Source organism: Oryzias melastigma, linkage group LG23 (genome assembly GCF_002922805.2).
Source record: "Oryzias melastigma strain HK-1 linkage group LG23, ASM292280v2, whole genome shotgun sequence".
Classification (NCBI taxonomy): Eukaryota; Metazoa; Chordata; class Actinopteri; order Beloniformes; family Adrianichthyidae; genus Oryzias; species Oryzias melastigma.
The window spans coordinates 18,116,516-18,135,562 of NC_050534.1; the positions used below are offsets into that span (position 1 = coordinate 18,116,516).

At 38.5% G+C, this 19,047-nt stretch overlaps 1 protein-coding gene across 2 annotated transcripts in view; it reads left to right on the forward strand.

Moving 5' to 3' along the window:
• syt1a (synaptotagmin Ia) overlaps window positions 1-19,047 on the forward strand; it is a 219,143-nt gene that overhangs the window by 70,357 nt on the left and 129,739 nt on the right. The window lies entirely within an intron of this gene.

The following is a 19,047-nucleotide window of genomic DNA, read 5'->3' on the forward strand; positions in this document are numbered from 1 at the left end:
TGAGGCCAGAAGTGAGTTTCTGTATATCTTTCAGTTGTTGCCCGGGCGTTCATTCTAATAGCAGCTTGTCTGGCATTTATTAGGCGTCTATTGGAGACAGAATGGTGATGGCTAATGGGTTCATTTTGCGGTGAAATTCAATCACAAAATGCAAACAACAAGACCAAATGAACATCTATTGGATTGATGAGAACATTGTCTTATGTTCTGATTAGCACTGGCTGTAAACATTTCTTTTCCCTTTTTTCAGCATCATCAATCCCTGTATCTAAAATCCTCTTTGCTTTCATGCGAATCATTTTCTTGGAGACACGTGCACCTTTCCGTCTTTGCTCAATACTCCATTTGCCGCTCGCTTTCTTTATACCTCCACCAGGAAATTGTTTGCTTGTTGTTCTGCAGTCATCTTCTAAATATCACCCGTCTGCTTGAGCCATTCTCGGTTACGTTTAGGATCCACCCCAAAATGTCGTTCAGATTCCTCACCAAAATGTTCTTTGGCGTATACCACCCCACGAAGTTTGAACACTAAATTGAATGAATGTTTTTTGGCCATCGCTACACCGACTCGTAACACAAATCCCACCGACACCCAGTGTCTGTTGGCGACCCAGGGGGGTTGGGCGGATCTTATAGAACCCTGGCAGCTATTACAGAACGGTGTCCAAGGCCCAATTCAAATTCTTCCCTTCTCCCTTCCCCTTCATTGAGCCCTTCAAACGGAGAATTAGGAAAATATAGTGTCTCATTTTGGACGGCACTTTTGTTCGATGACATCACCAATAGGTTTAGTGCGGAGCTTCAGGCACTTGAATATACATAACAACAGTCGTTTATAACTTTAAAAAGCTCATGCTACAACAAAAAGTCAATACTTACATTTAAATGTAAACTTCTGAACTTCAGAGCACACCTACGTGAAGAAAAACACTTCTCATCTTAGCCTTGTGACAGTGGACTTGTTTACCCTTCATTTGGAGGGTCGGGTCTGAAAATACATTTCCTGGACACGACTAGCACTTAAACTGCCCCTTCAAATGGAAGGGAAGGGAGAAGGGAAGAATTCGGACTGGGCCTAACAATAACACACACCTGTTAGACCCAGCGATTATTGGAGACCAGCGTCAATTAGAGACTGACCACAGTATATATGGTATACTATGTCATAAACCCTCGGTTTATTTCCCCACTCTTGACATCCAAACAGCATTTTATATATTTTGACATACAGTATATTTAGCAGGCTTTAAGACCCAAATTTCAACTTTTCTTAAAGGGGAAACTAGAGAACCAATGAAAACTTAGACTATTAAACTTTTCTTTACATTAAAAATGGAGACAGAAAAATGTAAATAAAAGTAAGACGTTTCCTTCGTACATAGTTCAGCTGTTATTTTGTGGGGTGTGCCACTTTCAGTGTATTTGTATTGTTTAAGACCAATGATCCAGTGTGTGCATGCTCTTATGTGTTCTTTTTGAACAAAATGTAGTGAAAGCAGGAAGATCTAGAGAGGTGAAGGTTTGCTAAAGGAATCAAGGTCAGCAGCAGCTGGACAGAGTATCTGTGCGTAAATGAGAGGAACTGAAGTAGAATGGTGAGGTAGCAGAGGTGAAGAGGGTGGAGGACTTAAAGTACTTAGGGTCAACAGTCCAGAGCAACGGAGAGTGTGGGAAAGAGGTGAAGAGAGTGTACGAATGAGTGGAGGAAAGTTTTAAGGTGTGATGTGTGACAAGAGTGTCAGCAAGAATGAAAGCAAAGGTGTAGAAGACTGTGGTGAGCAGCCATGTTGTTGGCTTAGAAGCTCTGAGAAAGAGACAGGAGGACAAAGCTGGAGGTAGCAGAGATGAAGATGTGTGTTTAACCAATTAGAAGAAGCAAGTGCAGACAGTGATGAGAAATCATCATGAATCCAAGCCTTGATTCCAGACTGTGATGGTTTAGACCCGGTAATGGTAACCAAATGCGTCTTTTTTATGCAACAAAGTCCGGTGGCTGTCCAGAGAGGAGGTACGAAAATGCTTTGCTGCACAACTGTATCATTGACTGTATAGGAAAACTGGACTGAGTGATTCCTCACCTTTTGCTTGCTAAACAGGAAGTTCGTGCTGGCTCCAAAAATCCAAAATCCCTTAGCCTTCTCTTGAGGAATAAACACTAATTACTAAGTCGTTCTATTATAACCATTCTTGCCCTGATACCCTTTTTAACATGTCCCTGATAATTCAGACAATATTTCTTGATAGTTGCGAGTTATGCAAGTTATAAACTGACTAATTGGATACCTCAATAAAAGTATGTGGCCCCCACATCCAGTGTTCAAAACATTTGATTGACTGATTTTGAACCAATCACTGCCCACTGAGAATTTCTGGCTCCAACATGGCGGCTTCCATATCACAAAAAAACGGCGATAGACTTCATTCCGTTTGGTTGGAGCTGGAAGTGAACAATTTTCTATGTGTGACACCACACTCGCTCCAGTTTTCATATACATTCGATGGTCTGTGTTTACCTTTCCTGCCTTGGGAAAGACAGGAAATATTGAAGGTTATATACAAACACGTTTGTTTGACTCATTTCTATTGACTTAAAAAATCAAAAATTTTGACGATACTAGTTATTTTTTAGTAACTTCTTACTTTGATTAGAGTAATTATGTTACTAACTAAGTTACTTTTCCAATTAAGTTATGAGTAACTATAGCGAATTACCTTTTAAAAGTAATGCTTCCATCAATGTCTATACATTCAAAAGAAGGCAAGATAGGTTTTATCCTGCGTTATTTTACTTTCCATTTCCAAAAGGTTTAGTGGCTCTCTGTGATTTTATTTCTAAGAGAAATGGGCCCAAATGGCTCTTTGAGTATTAAGGTTGCTGACCACTGGTTTAGACTGATTCAGAGGAGGAACCATGGTGATGTTTGTAAAAGGACGCTGAGGTTTTAACTACCAAGAAAGAAGAATACCAAAGAGGAGGTTCATGTATGTAGTGAAGGAGAACAGAAGGTGGTTGGTGTTGTTGAGGATTACATGGAGGTGGTCCCTCCTAAATGCAGCAGCTAAAACTCAGAAACTCAATTAGTTTAATATCTCACCTCCTTTAAAGAATCATTGTCCTCAATCTCTTTCCTTTTAGATTGAGGAATTCTGAATATTTTCTCTTTCTTTGGTGCGCTTGAGGGTGCCACATCGTGTTCTGTGACCATTCTCCAGGATCCCTCCTCTCTGTCAGAGCAGCTTTACGATCCCTGTTCTAGCATGTTTAAAATGGCCACAGGAAGCCATTTCCCATGGTGCTCCGAGTCCCCTGGCTCCTCGGTGCCAATCTGTCCTTTGTGAGCCAAAGTACATGAGACACATTGCGGTCACCATGGGCTGGAGGAGATATGACAAATACAAAGGACAGACCCCGTTTGCTTCTCTTTAGCGAGAGACAAACGTGCTGCTTATTGATACCCTAAAAACTAAGCCATCAAAGACGCTTCCTGCCGTTTAATCTGAGTTTTAATATATTATCAATTAGAAAACAAGATTAATATTTGTACTTTTAGAGAAGTAGTCTATAGATAAATTGCAAAGCTAAACAAACTATTAATGTAATGTGCCATATTGCTTTTTTACTATACTGTTTACACAAAAAAAACATCATTCAATTTTTCTCTGATTTTATTAAGTCTAATTTATTCAAATAACTTGACAGTGTTGCAACTAAAAGTAAGTTGCTTGTTCAAGCCGTTCATACTGGAGCTTTAGCTCTGGTACCGATGAACTTCAAACTATTGTAACTCTTCAACCGTTGACACAATTCCATCATATTCTGACGCTGGGGAAACCAGTTCTGTACTTATATGCAACACTTTACAGTCATAGAGCATGTATGTAATAAATCTAATTCCAAAGGATTCTGATGCATAGAGAAGCAGCTCTACACACATTTGAGCCTTTTTTATAAAAACACAGTAGCTGTGTTTCCATTGACAATAAAATGGCACAAATTGGATTTGAAATAATAAACTTGCCTACGGAATGAAACGAAATAAATGAATCAATAAAAAAACTGGAACCGCTCTCAGATCCAGTGTATTCAAACTGGAAATTTATTCGGGATTATCAGGGTAAACGAACTCTGGTTCACTTTAGGTGAACTAAACGTGTTCAGTCTAATAAACACCCTCTGTTTCTTTGTTTCCTGTCTGTACTCGAACATCAAAAAAGATCAGAGTTCAGCACAATCCTGTCATCACCAGGAATACACAGGAAATATAGATCTGTTTAAAAACACTTCTTCCTGAATCTTTAAATTTTTTTAATGTTTTGCACTGTGGAGTTTTTGTTTTTGTTTTGATCTTTGATTTAAAAAAATAATATATATATGTGGTTCTCATGTTTTCAGATGTACTCCATTTGGATTAGAAAATGCTTAAATATTATGGGGTTTGGAGTTCTCAGGAGGCTTTTCACTGTCACTTGGCAGTATGAATATCCCTGCCTTAACCTCTTAATAGTGCAAACAGACAAATGTAATTTGTGCTGAAATGTGTGTTTAGCTAACTCAATTTGGCAGGAAAATATTTAAAAAGACCACAGGGCTGAACTCGCATGGATAATGTCTTCTTAGCTCTTGACTCGGGCTGTTATTAAGACTTGTGCCAAAATGATTTCTGTTGCAAGAGTTGGGTTGGAAGTCAGCCTGATGTGAATATGCATGTTGATCTAGTTCTCTATCTTTTTGCAGGTGTTGTTGGGAATAAGCCCTCTGGTATAATTGAAGGCTTAATTGTGTATTTTTGTAGTTTCATTGTTCTGCATTTTAAGCATGCACATCACTCCTTTAAACAGTTTTAATATGTAGGTCTGACTTTTTGTTGAACACCTATATTTTAACTTAGCTATAATCTATAGATTTATTAAACTATTCTACTAATGATTAGTGATTATTAGTGGAACAGTTGTGCAGCAGAAACAATTCAACACTTTTGGTCTATTCTAAAAGTGTTCCAGTGTTTTTTAAATTATTTTTAGTCAAAAAGAAAAAAAAAAAAAAACTGTGTTGTTTCCTAGGACATACTGTTGGGAACTTGTGGTGGAAGACCCAAACAACAGGGAGTTAGAGAGAAGGTTGTTTATATGAATTGGATGAGCAGAGGTCCAGGATGGCAGGTGGTTGGTGGCGTGACAAGGGGAAATCCTGGTGACCCTTGATGAGAAAACAGAAGATGTTAGAGAAGTAACAAGCAGTAACGAGGCTTAGGTTCAAACGTGGCTTGGTAGTTGCTTTCGGTCGGTGTACTCTACCGGAGTGGAACACACGAACCGATGTTGGCTGGTGGGCGTGGATGTCCTTTTAACAGGGGGTGTGGTGAGATGACGAGCAGGCGTGCAGGATCCGAGCTTTAGTTAGGTGGGCGGCCCTGACACCTGACACATAGTTTCTGCAGAGCTGTAGTAGTTTGTTAGAAATTTGCCTCTGAGTTGTGGATGGTTGATCAGCTACAAGGCTTCATTCATTTCCCTCCCCGTTGGTGAGAGCTCTCTGTTTACAGCTCCCGCTGTCAGGAATCAGAGCTGTATCTATCCAACCATCCCCAGACTATTGACTCACTACATCTCCCAGATGCCTCAGCTCATAGTTCCCTTGAATCCCATTGACAATTAGCGCACCAAGCCTTGCTCAGTGCGAAGTATTGTTTGTGCCCTTTAACCTGGATTACCGAGCATTATTATTCTGACTGACATCGTTTCTTGACCCCATTTCTGCACCGACTCATTTTGTCTGCCACCTTCCCCGACCCATGCCTGAACTACAATATCTAAAGTCTGATCCCTGAAACGTGTATGCTCCTGATTGACCTTTGCATCCCTGACCCTGCCTTAGCTTCTCCGACTGATAGTCGTGTCTGACTCCTGCCCTGTCAGCCCATCTGTCCAATAGACCTGCTGCACTCGGATCCAGTTGTCTGTCTGCCTGTGTGTAACACTTGAACTACCTTACAACCCCTCACAAACCCAACCTCTAAAATTACTGCTGCAACAAAACGGCGAGCAACATTGGAGCTTTCCAGACATAAAATTTGAGATAGCTTGGACGAGGAATACAAAGACGTACATGGATCGGAATAGAATGGAGCAGGAAGCTTGTGGCCTGTCCCGTATATTTTCACAAAAAGCTCTATTTCTAACAGCATTTTATGTCTTCTCATGATTCACAATGATTTGAATAAGGAATACTCAAAAATTCTAATACCTCTCTCAGAAGTGGCCGGGTTAGACTCCGGCAGCCCTGTGACCCCGAAAGGGATAAAATGAGTTTAGAAAATGGATGGATGCAATACTCAAAAGTTTTCTTAATGTATGTCCTCCATCATGAGAAAAATGCTACAAGAACGTGAACCTAAAGAAATATTTTCATCCAAGTGGATCTTTAGGAAAGATAAATGAAACCTACCATTTTGAATTTTTATAATTGTAATTTTTCTAAATGTTAACCTTTGAGTTTTTCTTGCAATGCACAAAAAACCCAACAAGATATCATCCATATTTTTTCATTTGCTAGTTAAATTTTCTTTTTTTTAACTTATTAATATATTTTTTATGCATATTTTATTCATATTAACCAAAGGTAACAAGCTTAACGAAATTGAATTTCTGGAAACTTTGTCTTCAGTCTGCAACTGTTGCACCTCGCCTTTCATTTATGTGTAAACTCATCATAAGCACTGCGTCAAAGTAGCTTTGTTGCTAGGTAACGAAACGCCTCCTAATGCTGCTGTTATTTCTGAGAACTGCGTCAGTTTTCACACGTCTAAGAATAATTTCTCCTCCAAAAAGCTGCTTTGTTGAGCTTTTCAGCCTAGAAATGTGACCAAAGTAACATGTTCTTGAATGTTTTCCTTCAAATACGTTTAATAAACACAACAATGTGGACTTTTAAAAATATATTTTATTTTGTGAATTTAATGCTGTTATTAGCCCAGCGTGACACAAAGTGTTCATACTAGTAAATGTCCTGTGTGACTTCAGCATGTCGGGAAGGTTGTAAACACATTCCAGGGTGTTTCAGGTCCACAGCCCAAAAGCTTTACAGCCTGCTTGAGTCCAAATAGAGTAATTGTCACAACAGGGGTCAAGTTGACACTGCAGAGAATCAACATGTCCCTCATTGCAGGTCATCAAACTTTCTTTTCTTTTCTCCACCTTGCTGTTTGTGTTCCAGAAGACTGAAATGGAGAAAATTGCTGCCTTTTGCACCATCGTTCGGCATCTCCAAAGCACACCTTGTTCCCTCGCACATACTGATGACAAAGCGGCGAGCTTCTTTCGAAGAATTTGTTTTCTGTAATTGGAAAGAGGCAGCAGAAATTAATAAAAGAGCAATTTGGTCTTGAAAGGCAAAGCAGAAGCGATGAAGTCTGCGTACATCTTTGCCCTTGAAGTCAAGCTCTTTTGCAATCCTGGTTCAGCTTTGATCATCAAATCTGAGCAGGAGGGGAGCATTAAAGGCACCGGGGTTCTAGACTTCTTTATGATGCTAATGCCCAGACTTCCCTTTTTGTGGTTGCATATGAATATGCATTTCTGGTCAGAGTCAAGACGCTCATCTAATTGGGAGCTCAATGTGTGATTAGCAATGACGACAACACTTGTTTTTTATTATTTCATTTCTATTCAGACTATGAAATCCTGTTATCTAGATCCATTGAAATTTTCAAAGTCACAACTGCAAAAAATATATATTTCTATCAAAGCAGTGAGTGACACAGTAAAATGTTTATATCAGTATGGGGTAATTTAGAGTGAATAAAAAACATTATTATTAGCGCTGTCAATGTTAACGCATCAACACACGCAATTAATAAAAAAAAAATGAATACGTTAGTATTTATTAACGCAAAGTAATCACACCTCCCTCTTCTGCTTCGTAAAGCTTCCACAGCGTTCCTTAATTTCTGATAAAGCACACTCCGTTGGCTTTTTTTTCCCACTTATACCACGGTCACTTACAAAAGAAATACATCCCAACTAATTTTTAGTACTTTATTCTTGTTATTTTTCCCTCAAAGCTGACTATTTGATTGTAAAGTTCCCCGTTGTCACGGTAACATGGCAACACGTCGTTGAGCTGCTGAAGCAGCGTAGACCTCGTCTGCAGCGGCAAAGGAAAGCGATCTATAAGCTGATCATCACGATGAAGTAAATAAATCAGCAGTTCAAAGAGAAAGTTCACCTCTAACTGTTTTTGTCCAAATGTTTGTTTTGACAAAGCCTGAACATTTGGGCTAAGTGACCAGAACTTCCTTTTAAGGTGTGCATCCACACCCAGCAGTCGATCTGAATGTAGTATTCACCCGGACCGTAGTAGAAGTTTATTTTACAGTTACTTAAAGTTTTTTAATTAATGCATGTCAGTACCTTGGATTTTTTCTACAGTAATACTGCAGACGTAAAAGACTTTTGAGTTCTGCTTCTTACTGTTGATGTGTTTTTGTACGCACAAATTACACTTCTGGGATATCTGAGTTAACACTTTATAAAGTTAAACATTTCAGACAATAAAAAAGGAAGCCGCATATTCAAAAGCCACATATTATCATTTTACAGCCCAGTCTCAGTAAAATGCGTACATATGCCACGATTTGGGAAATAACGTGTATAATATACGCCAAAACCGGTTTTTGCGTGCATATGATACGCGCGGCCCTAAGTTTGACACGTCCCCTGGTGGAGGCGTGAGCATCACAGATAGCCCCACAAACGAACAATTTTCTTTTCTGACCCTAACCATAACCGTAATCCTAAACTTAACCAGGAACGACGTCATTTAGAAAAGAGCCGGAGGATTTCTGACCACGTGATCAAAACGAAACCTAAAAAGCCGTGTATATTGTACGCCGGCGCCACCTATTCTCAATCATTGCGTATCATATGCACGCAAAAAGCGTGTTTGGCGTATATTATACACGGTATTTCAGAGTGCAAAGTCGTGGAATATGTACGCATTTTACTGCGACCGTGTTGCATTTTAAATGTACCTTGTAAAGAATTGCGTGAATCGTGATTAATCACTATCTGAAAGTATGATTATTTTATTTTATTTCTAGTCGAATTATACCACCAAATTTAATATACTTAAAAGCTCAGGAAGTTGATTTTACATGGTATAGGCCTTTAAAAACTAATGTTTTTAGGTGGTAATTGTATTTGGTGGTCTGTTGTAATATGTATAATTACAACAAAATATTGATATTAAAGTCAGTCATAAAATATAAACAATAGCTAATTGCTAAACTACACAGAGTAAATAAAACTGGTTATCCCTCTGTAAAATGACTAACTATCATTTCCCAAAATCTCTTCATCCGTAGCCGCTCCCACGTAGCTCACCGCTCCATGGCTTGAATAAGACACTGACGTCTCCTTTGATTGATGATGACCACTGCTAGTGCTGTGACAGAAATTTGAATGTATCAGCTATAAATCAAAGTTCACATCCATGTTTTTAAATGACTTATTGCATGAGTTTGTTTCTGTTTATTCACCTAATTATGATTTCATGGAAACTGTCATTTTTAAATTGTTTTTTTCAACGTTTCTAGAATTTCGCTAAAGTTTTGCGCATATGTGTAATGGAAACACAGCTATTGATCAACAAAGACCTACAGAGACTGACAGAATTACAAACATTACTCAGGATAGTTTTGCAGAGATTATGCACAAAATAAGAAAAACCCTGGTTCCCTGTTTTTACAAATTTTGTGTCCCAAATGCACCAAAATTACAAATTTTTACATATTTTCAAAATGGGAACAGAAAAGATGGGCTTTTTTGTCATCCTACAAATGGATTTCTGTCCTAGAAATACTCTTACAATACTTCTAGTAAAAAGTATTACCTTTCTACATCGAGCTCCTGTGGTCCTGTCACCATGGAGACCCCCCCCCTCCCCCATTTTCGTTTGCATGCCCTTCCTGGCACATAAACATGAACACAGTTCATAGGATGCTCCGCAGAGAGCAGCCTCACTTGTTCACACATGAGCCTCTACACTCTGCTGTGATAAACCTGAGGAGGATTGAATTACCGCTCTGTCGTACGTTTTGGAGTCATGCTTCGGTCACAAGTCTCACAATGTTTTCTTAAAAAGCACACGAATAACTGAAGTGGGTTCAAACCGGGTTTAACCCTAATCTCCACACGTCATTGTGATTTAGCTACATTACCTACCTACTCATACACACAAATGTATAACGCTGAGGCATGGTGGGTTATCTCTCTGATTTCAGTCACGTTTGCTCTGTTGACTCCAGTCGAGGATGAACAGCAGAATGAATGACTGAGAGCGAGATAAGACGCAGTCATCCTTGGTCAAATCGTATTCTGCCATCCAAATGCACAGCTTTAGTATCGCTCCTGTTCTGGAAATTACCCAGGATTCCATATCGATGTTTACATCTGTAAACATGACTCACATGATCAGGGCTGGTTTCCTGCAAGAGCAGAAAGTTTCACGAACTCTGCTGATATGAAATGTATTTAAAGAATGAAATTCTATTTCTGTTTGTGTCACTTTTAGCATTCAACTGCATTGTACCAAAACCCAACGAGGTTTCTATCATACCATTAATATGTATTTTAAATGTTACGATTCATTTTAACGTTTTGATTCATAACATAATTAGGATACGATTCATAGTCGATAGGAATTCATTTTGAATGATCCGATTTGATCTGATTCAAAGTGTTTTCCACACGTTGGACTGTAGAGATCACTGAATCATTTTTTGGTGCCAGCATAAATTTAAATTTGTCGTTCACTGTGATGGCACTTGGTCATTTTTACATTTTGCCGAAATAAACTTACTGTGCCTCAATCCAAATTGTAGTTTCCAATGTTGATTATTAGCAATTTATTTCAGTTTGAAACGTTTTTATAGTGATATAAGTTGATTCGATTATTATGGTACTGACTGCAAGGACCATATCATTCTTTCGATTATTTTTTATACCGTAATATTTTGTATGAAAACCAATGGAAATCAAAAACCTGGACTGAGTGAAACTGATTATCAGACTGTAAAAAGTTGTGGTACAAAAAAACATCTTAAGTTTACTGTTTTTGATTATCTTTTATTTTTTCCTCACATTGTTTTATGATTTCACTTGAACTTAAGTTTGAATCTCAAATGGAATTGAATCGGCTCTTCTCTTTAACTTAGTGCTGGTTTGGATTTTAATACATCTTAAATTCAGAAAGTTAAAGATAACAAATAAATAAACTTTTTTTAAAAGCTTTAAAGAAGTTGAAGCTGAAGTCATTTTTTATATTTTCTTATTTTGATGTTAAGGCTTCAATAAATAAAGTCAAAGGTCTAAATATCAGATATCTTTTTTTTTTCATTTTTAGTTAGTCATTATTAAAAGTATTACTTTTTGTTTTAGATGTTTTTCTTTACCCCCGTGGGTTAATAAAATGGAGGAAAGTTCAGGACGAAATCCTCAGATTGAACCACCATATTGAGTGTCTTTTTTAATGTCTTCAACATCCCCCTAGAACTAGACTGTAACTGTTTAAACGAATGATGATGGAACGGATGTATGAACAATTTTGGCACGTATGAATGTACATTTTGACTGCTTTCCTTTAAAAACGTGCAGAGTTAGGTTAAAGCTTTACTGTGTGCTTCAGTTTGTCTCCAGTCAGTATTTCCACCAAACTGACGGTGCTGCACAGTAAAGTCCTGGTACAAAAGGAAGAGTGCTTGAGGGTGTCGACAAAGGCAGCATGCAGTGTCTTCAGATCACACGTTTCAGACGTCTGTGTTCACAACAGAACATCAATTCTTCAAACCTGCAGAACTGAACTGGATGCATAGAATAAACAGTCTCCTGGTATTTTACGTAGACTTCACCTTTAGTCGTTTTATATTCATAAAACTTCAATGAAATATAGGTTTATATTGCCTCAATCACCATTTCCTACGGAACCAAACCCTAAACATTAGCAGATTACTTGTTTTAAAACATGACCTCCATCACTCAGTGTGAGTGGATTCTATGTAATTATACCTAGCAACATACTGTACACCAGCAGTGAATTAGAAGCTTAAAATATCTCCACAGTTTGACTTGTGCGAGCTGCTTTGGAGCAGATGGTAAGCCTGATGGAGACCTGTGCACACAGCTTTGCCTCATACAGAGGTAGGCACATTATTATCATGAAACACGCTGTACCTCCGAGTTATTCATTTCTATAACAGAAAGAGTCGGCGCTTCTATCATTCATTGGCTCGGAGATAAGTAAAGAGGAGATGACGGGTGAGGTCATGTCTTTTATGAATTCTGCTTTTTGCCCTCAGCGGGATTCGTTCATGTCTCACTGACTAGTTTACCGTGTACACATGTGTTTCTAATCAGCTTAGAATGAATAAGCTCACAAATGAGAAGGCATATTGAAAAAAAACGATTAGAGGATCTAGGGATTTTTTATTATTTTTTTTAATAACCCAGCATGTTAATATCACTTCACTGGTTCACTGTGACAGAAACACAGGGATGACCATACTCCAGCCCAACAGTTATGGGATAATATTCCTCCAATCAAACAGTTTTAAATGTCTACTAAAGACTTTAAGAGGACTTTGAACACTCAGTAGTTAGTGACATTGTATTTTCTTTTATTTGTCTTATTTAATTCTTATTTACTTTTGTCTGTTTATGCTGTGGAGTTTAAAATTTTTGTTTTTAATTTGCCAAATTTTAAAATAGTCTTTTGATCTAAACTCAAGAGCAAAAATTAGCTCTACAACCAGTATTTTTAAAGACCCACTTCAATAAAAATGCTGTTTTTGGTGTTTTTATTACATTCTTGTCACATTTATCTGACAATGGGAGGTATAGATGAAGAAAATTAAGCTTAAAATTGCATTTCTGAGCATTTATTTATTCAAATTGTTGTGAATCGGGTGCAAACGAAGAAATGTTTGAAAGGGGTTGTATTTGTGAAGTAGAAAATATGTTGGGTGGCTCAAGAGTACCCTGCTCAGCTCCATTCTGATGTATACACTCATAGCTGACTAGATCCATGTACGTCATCATTTTCCTCGTCTTAGCTGGCGTCTGGCTCAAAACTGTGCAGCTGGATAGCTTCAAAAACGCTTTCTTTGTTTTTTTTGCCCCAGTAATGTTGGATTGTGAGCTGTAAGCTAGTGGTAGAGTGATACACTACAACTCAAGAGGTGACTTTCTAATGAACTCCTGCTTTGAAGAAACTATATCCTTTAAAATGGCACAGATTTAGTTTTTTTTAATTTTGGCTAAAAACAGCTAAATTCTAATTAAAAGACTGCTGGGAATGCCTTTACGATACCTCAAAAGATAATTGGTCGAAATCTGCACTTTTACCAAAACTGTATCAAAACGTACTGTACAATTTATAGGCAAACGTGACATCTCCTAAGACGCATTTGCCATTGAAAAGGCATTCTGAGAAGGATGTTTTTACCTGTTATGCTAATTTGTTATTGATCCTTCATAATTTAGTTTTTATTGCAGTTCTAAAAAAATAACCAGCAAAAGGTAAAATCCACAAAGTAGGATTACAGATGTATTATGGTCATAAAATAGAGGTGTGGATTAGCAAGAGTCTGACAAAACGATACATATCCCAGTTCTTTTGTTCACAATACAATACGTAGCACAGTTTACCCAAAGGCTGTACCAGAAAATGTTTCATTTCTGAGAATATGACTTAGAATAAAACCAAATTAATGTATGAAACTGTCAGCAATGTGGCACAGAGTTTCTTATCCCAAGTGAAAACAAAGCTGGTTCTCGCAAGATCTTGTTTTTGTTCTGGTGCAGTGAAGAAATGCCTAAAAAACGCTCAGTGTGCTGCTAACTAACGGTCGGGGGTAAAGGTGGAAAACTAAAGTAAGACACGCTCATAAATAAGTAATTACAAATAGTCTTGTCAGTCTTTCAAATCGATACAAGTATCAATAACAAAATATCGCAATGCATCGCCAATTCAATTTTTCCCAACACCACTACTGTAAAAGTCCTGACTACACACTTTATCCACTTTTCTTAGACAGACTTAAACATTTTCTCACTTTTCTCTTTTATAGAATAAAAACAAAGTTCTCCTCACCATCACAGATGTTTCTATATTTGACAAACTGAACACATTCTGTACAAGAGATATGGCATGAAGGAGATTGAATAACAATGAGGGAAAACCAGTTAAGTCTTAGAAATAAATACTTTGAAAAACAATTCAAAAATTGCGCTAAAAGGTGAACCACGAAATATACGTTTTTCCACTTTAGCACTTTTGCCAGTTTCCATGGAAGAAGTGGACCACCTCCTCTTCCTCCATCCACACTACTTTTATCCATCTGGACTCCGCTGATGGATCTGGGACCTGAGTTTCTACCTCGTTTCTCATCAGAAACCTGGTACATTTCTGTGATTGGCAGGTTAACTCTTCAAGGTCAGCTTGCTCCGCCGCTCTGCCTCTCATTGTACATTACGGTGGTAATATCTCTCCTGTCGAGTGTCTCCTTCCTCCCCCTTGACTGGCTCTCAGTCTCCATTCCGATGTCCTTGCCTCGTCATCGGGTCGTTGCATAAACTACTGCCCAGGCTGTTGAGCAATGGAGTTGATTTACTATGGTCACATCTGCAGGGGTGCAGCGAGCATTTGAGTTCTTCATTGGGGGGGATTAAAGGGGTCTTCTTCAGTGACCTGTGTTTCAGATAACCGATGCATCCTGAGTGAAATCTACCTGGAAGACTAGAGATTAAATCTGTAGTCCTCTACAGACACTAGCATGAACAATTCTGATGTGTCAGAGCAAAACTACACAAAGAGGAATAATTGTTACTATGAACCTCAGCATTTTCTGGTTTATAAAGTGGTAAAAGCTCATGAACAGAAGGGTTGGAGGAGAAAATGTGAAAGCACAGGAGGAAACGAGCACTGTGTTCTTTGAAGCCTCACAAAAGAACTTGTGCAGATGGCTGCCAAGAGCCACAAAGGCAAAGACTCAGTTTCTTGCAGCTAATATCACCATGACTTGCTCATTGTGTTCCCATCATGCTATTTGCTGTTCATGCATATTTAGCGGGGCATTTCAAGTGGTGACGCGTCATTGATTTGTGCACGTTTGTAATGGGACTCGCTGTCATCACAGCCTGCGCTGTAAGTGATTAGTATTTGAGAAGAACTGAAAGTCAGGAGACGTCCAACAAGCAACAAATACCTGCCGAAATTAGCATTTTGACTGTCAAACCCAAAGGTACATCAATTGAACGATAAAAAAGTATAATAATTTACTGTCTGCACAGAAATATACCTGTTGACTGTGTGGTGATGTGTAAAAAAAGTGGATTCTGTTTCAAAAAGGCCAGTTACATGCTCAAAGATGTAAATATGTGGAAATGAAGGTACACACTACCTTCTTACACATTTGAGGACTGTATTTTCCGGAGTATAAGTCGCACCAGAGTATTCACAGGAGCAAAACATGTCTAATCAAGAATAAGAAAGCCACACATAAGTTGCTCTGGAGTACAAGTCACACTTTTGGGAGAAAAGTCTGACGTTTCAGAACAAATCCAGCACAACATGGGTTCACACCGAATGTGGTTCACACATCAAACTCACATATTTTGCCTCTTTTTCGACATGCATCAGACTTGCATCTACTGCTTCTTTTGATGCAGCTCAAATTTTAATGCTCAATGCTTGTTCACAAATGTTTTCATATAGACGCTCCTGCTGCGAGTGGGAGGAGCTACTATCAAGTTTTTTGCCCCATCACTACTAGAAGCATTGACTGTATATCTTATTTATAATGCACAGAAAACACAGATGATGTTGAGAGAGCAGGTTTTATTTATTTTAAAAAGTTCTACAAAATCATTGGTTATCATGTCTCCATCTCTGGTTCATGAGATCTTAGAGTTTTTGGAGAGGTCCAGTTCTCAAGAGCAAGGACCGTAACCCACACCACCGAGACCTGGACACCCCCAGGCTCTGATGTAATTTGATCCCTCACTCTAGGTCTTAAATCTCAGGAGGCCACCGGGCCCACGAAACCAGCAAGAGGCAAGGCCACCAGGCCGAGGGCCTCCGCACTCCCCGCCAGGGATGGGGTAGGGGACAGAAAGTTGAAGGTCCCACTTTCCTTAAGCGATGTGTGTGTGGGGGGGGGATCTGTGTGTTTGTGTATATTAGAGTGTATATTTTGAGGTGTTAGAGGTGTGTGTACTAAAGAGTGCAGTTGAAATCGGTCTGTAGGACATTGACAGGACATCTCCTGATTGCTCACAGCGATATCCAATCACCCTCTCAACAATGGCCTTACATGTCTAAGGTGCAATTAAAACCGAGGGGAGGGGCGAATCCATGCAACAGCCACAAGAGGGGGGCCCCTGCTAAGTAGTCCACCCTTTTAAACTTGATTTATGCTACATTCATTCATTTTTTTCTTCTCCCTTCTGCAAATATTTGGCCTTAAAGAGGTCTTCATAGATTAAATTAGGATGATTTTATTTGTGCTCTTGCTTTAGGATGCAGTTCATATATTACATTACATTACATAAACTTAATGAAGCACAACACGTTTTAGCTCCTGGGGTGTGTTATTGTTTTCCACTGAGCCTTTACTATGTTTGCTGTCAGCTTCATTCCAGCACTGAACACAGCAGGATTAAAATGACAGCCTCAAATTAGTACATGTAATTGCAAATATCGTTCAGATGACGGTCATGCTGATGGAAGATGATTTGTCTCAAGCTTTTTTTTAATCAATTCACCTAAATAACAAACTACACATTTGGGAATTATTCTGACTAAAACCTGTTAGACCTCTGAGAACATACTGTGAACTCAAAATCTGATTGAGACTTAAAACTTCAACAAATGTAGTAATGTAATGAGTGAACCTGCTTTGACTTCAGAGAGATTAATTAATCGGATCCTTGAAAACCAGTCAGCTGTTAAGATCATTACTGGGTTCAATGAAATGATAAAAACCTGCTGATTGTTTCATGTGTAAGAAGATAAATAACTGGCAAGCTTAATGTATATTCAAACAACTTCACACACTAAATCATTTAGAAAAAAGGGAATAATGATAGTTCATCTGCAAAACCAACGCAAGGACATTTTTAGATTGAATTTTAGAATTTATAAGCAAAAATATTTTTGATTGATCGATTGCCTGTTTGTGTCATTTGGAAAAAAAAATGGAAAAAAAAATAAATCTTTAAAATATGTAACATTATTTTTTAAAATCTAAACTGGTTTCATTTCATTCCTTTTTTCCCAGGAAGTATTGATAATTTGGTGCTAAATATTAACATGCTGTGCTACAAATGAAGGTCACCATTTGGCTTTAGTGACGACTGCCTTCATGAGTGGACATAAGCTGTCTGCAGGTAAAAAAAAAAAAAAATCTGCAACTTTGTACGGAGAATATCAAAATATCAAGGTCATAGAGTGCTTACTGAGCTTGTAGAGCAGGGCTGGGTAAACTTTCAGACTTGTGGGCCACAAAGGGCTCTAAAATTTGACAGAAGGGCCGGACCATAAATAGATATGTGGAGTGTTTTTGTAATCCACCTTATTAAAGAAAGAAAAAACATGGAATCTGCATGAAAACCCAGCTTTCACTTGATTAAAAATTACACTAAAACAGAACATTTCCGAAATTTGTATTTAAAAATTTGTGGCTTTTGCTCTGATTTTAGTGCCAATCGCAGTGCTTGGTTGATGTATTTCAAGGAAAAACGAAGCCTTGCAGAAATGCTGTGTTTATGGAGTGTTTGAATGATCGGGAAAAATGTCCATTCGACTCAAAAAAACATACATGAACATCGGAAAAGGTCAATTACAAGGAAAATAAAGCATTATATATATATATATATTCCAGTTTGGTGATTAAATAGTTAAACGGGCCGTAGTTTGCCAACCCCTGTTGTAGAGTACAAATGTACTGATCTGGTGGTGTGGGATGTGCCACTTTTGGTTGTACACCTCTGAGTCCTCATGGTATTGGTTATATATGTCATGCATTGATGTTGAAAGCCCTTTAGTTCCACCATCATTGCAAAATATCCTAAAGTATACTTTTTTGTGGATAAAGAATTGAGTCATACACATGAGAGATTGACTTGATGACCGGAATTCAAATGCTGCTTTTGAAAAGTATTGCAGAAAAAGTATTAAATCTATCACTTCTCACATTTGAGTCATTGCAGTTATGGAATATGAATTTTAATGCAACCTGGCTGTTAAAAATGTATTTCAAAGACAATTGCAACCGTTCTGCTGTCAAACTCTTTGCATTTAGTCTGCAGCTCTGTGTTTGGATTTGTATTCAGCCACCAGTTCTGGTTCAGGAAGGGTTCAGTGGCTATTTACCAAAGCATTGTGAGTGATTCTGGCCTTGTTAAATCCTATTTTGTTTTGGGAGCGCGGAAGTCGGCCTTCTCTAGGCATGTGAACGTGGAGGATGAAGCCGGCATGCCGACTGTGGACCCAAGAGCAGCCCAATTTTTCATCCTTATTGCCCATGACATATCCAAAGTGGCAGAGTGCCGTCCGCAGAGACACGGAGGAGAGAGGGAGGAAAAGTGAGGAGCGTTGAGCTCAGATGGACTGTGAGGACTGAAACTCCACTTCCACCCTTCTGTAGTCCAGAGCACGCCTTCAATTTTCTCTGCTAAAACAATGCAATTCACCAGCATCCTCTCTGGCTGATAAGGTTAGTCAGGCTTCCTGTCCACTGTGGGAGTGCAATACTCTGGGCTTGAGTCCATTCATTTATCAGATTTGTTGAAACCACCTGTCATTTTAATCACACATGAATCTGTTTACAATCTGTTTACAATGTGTAAATACAGAATATTACTGATTACTTTTGTACTTTCCTTTTGCCATTTGCGGCAAAGATCTGTCAGTGTGAGTCTCCTGCAGGCTCTGAAGGGCACGGTCAAGGTTACCTCAGGGGGTGGAGTCTGTTTGACTCCATCATATAAAGC